This window comes from Lagopus leucura, unplaced genomic scaffold (assembly GCF_019238085.1).
Source record: "Lagopus leucura isolate 7727_CA_CO unplaced genomic scaffold, USGS_WTPT01 34522-0_obj-0_obj, whole genome shotgun sequence".
NCBI lineage: Eukaryota > Metazoa > Chordata > Aves > Galliformes > Phasianidae > Lagopus > Lagopus leucura.
The window spans coordinates 1-3,082 of record NW_024964223.1 but is presented as its reverse complement, the minus strand read 5'-3'; the positions used below and the strand labels follow the sequence as shown (position 1 = coordinate 3,082).

Genomic DNA, 3,082 nt, shown 5'->3' with positions numbered 1-3,082 from the left:
TTTATTTTATTTTATTTTATTTTATTTTATTTTATTTTATTTTATTTCATTTCATTTCATTTCATTTCATTTCAATTTTTTTTTGCCATAATTCATTCTATTCTTTTTCTTCTTTTAATTCTTCCCACAATATTACCCTTTAATTAAGCCTGGCTCTCATTTTACAGATAATTAATGTCAAATTACAGAGCGAGAAACGTCAAAAAAACGGAGCGTTGAATCTATTGATGCATTTCCCTGTAGATTTGCACCCATCCGGGTGGTTTTTCTTCCTCTCAAATAACTGAATTTTGACCCAAGCACCAAATTCTGCTGAATTTCTGCATTCTGAATCTGAATTCCAGCGCGGGAAATCAGGGTTCATCCATCGCAAAATGCTTTTGAGCCGCCCCAAATCCCACTCACTCAATCCCCCCCAAAAAAGTCAGGTTTTTCACCTCGTTTCGAAGTCGTGGACGAAACGACCCCAAAAAGCCGTTAATTAATTTTTTTTTTAATTTTTATCTTTTTTTTGGGGGGGGTGTGGGGTTGTTTTTGTCCAATCAGGACGTGCAATACACAGACATCGATTACCTGGAGCGCCAGCTGGACTTCAAGCTGAGCCCGCGCTTCTCCGGCCTGCCGGAACTCATCAACAAAATCCGGGCGGAAGGCATGAGATACATCCCCATTCTGGTGAGCCTCGCTTCCAACCCCACCAAAATTCACATTGCTGCTTTTTGAGCCCCCGAAAAAATGACATCATTTCCAATATTTCCTTATTTTCCCCCCGTTTACTCCCCAGGACCCGGCCATATCAGCAAATGAAACCGATTACCTCGCTTTCACCAGGGGAAGGGAGAAGGACGTCTTCATCAAGTGGCCCAACTCCGAGGACATCATCCTTGGGAAGGTACCTCCAGCATCACCGAATCGGGGCATTTCACCCCCAAAAATTCCAATTCCGGACTCGGGTTTGGGTTAAACCCATCCCAAACCCCCTTTAACGTCCGGCACCGAGCGCTTCCAGCTTCCTTTTCCTTTTTCACCCCCAAAATTGGGTTGGATTTGATGATCTCTGGAGGTCCCTTCCAACCCCTACAATTCTGTGATTCTGTGAAAATCCAGCAGCGAATCTGAATTCCTTGTGTGTGCAATTGAACTGTCGTTCATACAAATAAAAATAGAGAGACGATTTTGAGACGTTTTCCCTCTTTTTAGGTCTGGCCAGATTTCCCCAACATCGCGGTCAATGACTCCGTCGACTGGGACACGGGAGTCGAGGTGAGCAGCGCTGCGATGAGCAGCAGAACGCAGAAGCTCAGGTTTTTTTTTGGGGGGGGGGCACAAAGTGCAAAAAAAAAACCCAGCAAAAATATTGAGAGGCAAAATCTGCACAATTTGGGTTTTGTTTTTTCCTACGATTTGAATGCAGTTTTTATAAATTTCAACGCAATTTTCAATCTGACCTCGATGCCGTTGGGCTGGGATTTTTAACCAACGTCTGCGCAGCTTTTTGTGCCGTTTTCAAGCAACCTTCAGGCAATTCCAATGCATTTTGATCCAGATCTCATTGCAGGCCGATGCAGATTCCATGCTGTTTATTTTGCTGCCATTTTATACAGCATAATGCAGTTTTGATGCAATTCCAGTGCAGTTTAATGCAATGCTGAACAAATTTTTACGCCATGATGGAACAATTTCTATGCAATTTTAGTGCCTCTTAATACAAACTTCATTAATCTCAAGGTGCGTATTATATTATTTTATACTATTTTAATGCAATTTTAATGCGTTTCAATACAGACATCACAGTTTTAATCCAGCCCTGCTTCATTTTAATCTTCATCCATATTAATACAGATTTCGTACTGTTTAACGCCATTCTTATGCAAATCAACGGTGTTTAATTTTTATCCGGTTTTATTGGAATTTTACTCAGATCTTTCACATTTCAATTCGTTTTTCATGCAATTCAAACACGATTTCACTACATTTTGGATCACACAGCATGGAATTTTTATGTCTTTTTTTTTCTTAATGTGAATTTCTGCATGAATTTTTTGTATAAGTTTTTGTGCAGGTTTCTCCATGAGTTTTTATACAGATTTCTGTATGGATTTTGGTCCAAATTTCTGTTCGGATTTTTATATGAATTTCCATACAGATTTTTGTCTGAATTTCTGTTTGGATTTTTGTCCAAATTTCTGTATGTTTTGTTTGTTTGTTTATTTGTTGTATGAATTTCTGTACAGATTTTTGTATGAATTTTCCTGCAGATTTTTGTCTGCATTTCTGTTTGGATTTTTATCTCAATTTCTGTACAGATTTTTGTACGAATTTCTGTACGGATTTTTGTCCAAATTTCTGTATTTTTTGTTTTGTTTGTTTGTTTGTATGAATTTCTGTTTGGATTTTTGTATGAATTTCTGTACAGATTTTGTCCAAATTTTTGTTTGGATTTTTGTCTGAATTCCTGTACAGATTTTTGTACAAATTTCTCTATGGATTCTTTTCTGAGATTCTGTTTGGATTTTTGTCCAAATTTCTGTTTGGATTTTTGTCCAAATTTCTGTTTGGATTTTTTTACTGAATTTCTCTATAGACTTCTGTCTGAATTTCTGTATGGATTTTTATATGAACTTCTGTACAGATTTTTGTCCAAATTTCCATTTGGATTTTCATCCAAATTTCTGTTTAGATTCCTATATGATTTTCCATAGAGATTTTTGTCCAAATTTCTGTATGGGTTTTTGTCCCAATTTCCATTTGGGTTTTATAGGAATCTCCATACAGATTTTTGTCTGAATTTCTATTTGGATTTTTATATGGATTTCTGTGTGGATTTTTGTCCAAATTCCAGCACAGATTCTTGTCCAAATTTGTGTTTGGATTTTTGTCTGAATTTCTATTTGAATTTTTGTATGAATCCCTCTACAGATTTTTGTATGGATTTCTGTATGGATTTTTGTCTGAGTTTCTGTATGGATTTTTGTCCAAATTTCTGTTTGGATTTCCATCTGAATTTCTGTACAGATTTTTGGCCAAATTTCTGTATGGGTTTTTGTATGAATTTCTGCATGGATTTTTGTCCAAATTTCTG

At 36.8% G+C, this 3,082-nt stretch overlaps 1 long non-coding RNA gene across 1 annotated transcript; it reads left to right on the top strand.

Annotated features, from left to right (window-relative positions):
- Window positions 1-522: 522 nt before the first annotated feature.
- Window positions 523-2,793, top strand: LOC122191603. The gene is made up of 4 exons (XR_006182433.1): window positions 523-675; window positions 785-892; window positions 1,201-1,263; window positions 2,776-2,793. It is a non-coding gene; the product is annotated as an uncharacterized LOC122191603 (long non-coding RNA).
- Window positions 2,794-3,082: the final 289 nt, after the last annotated feature.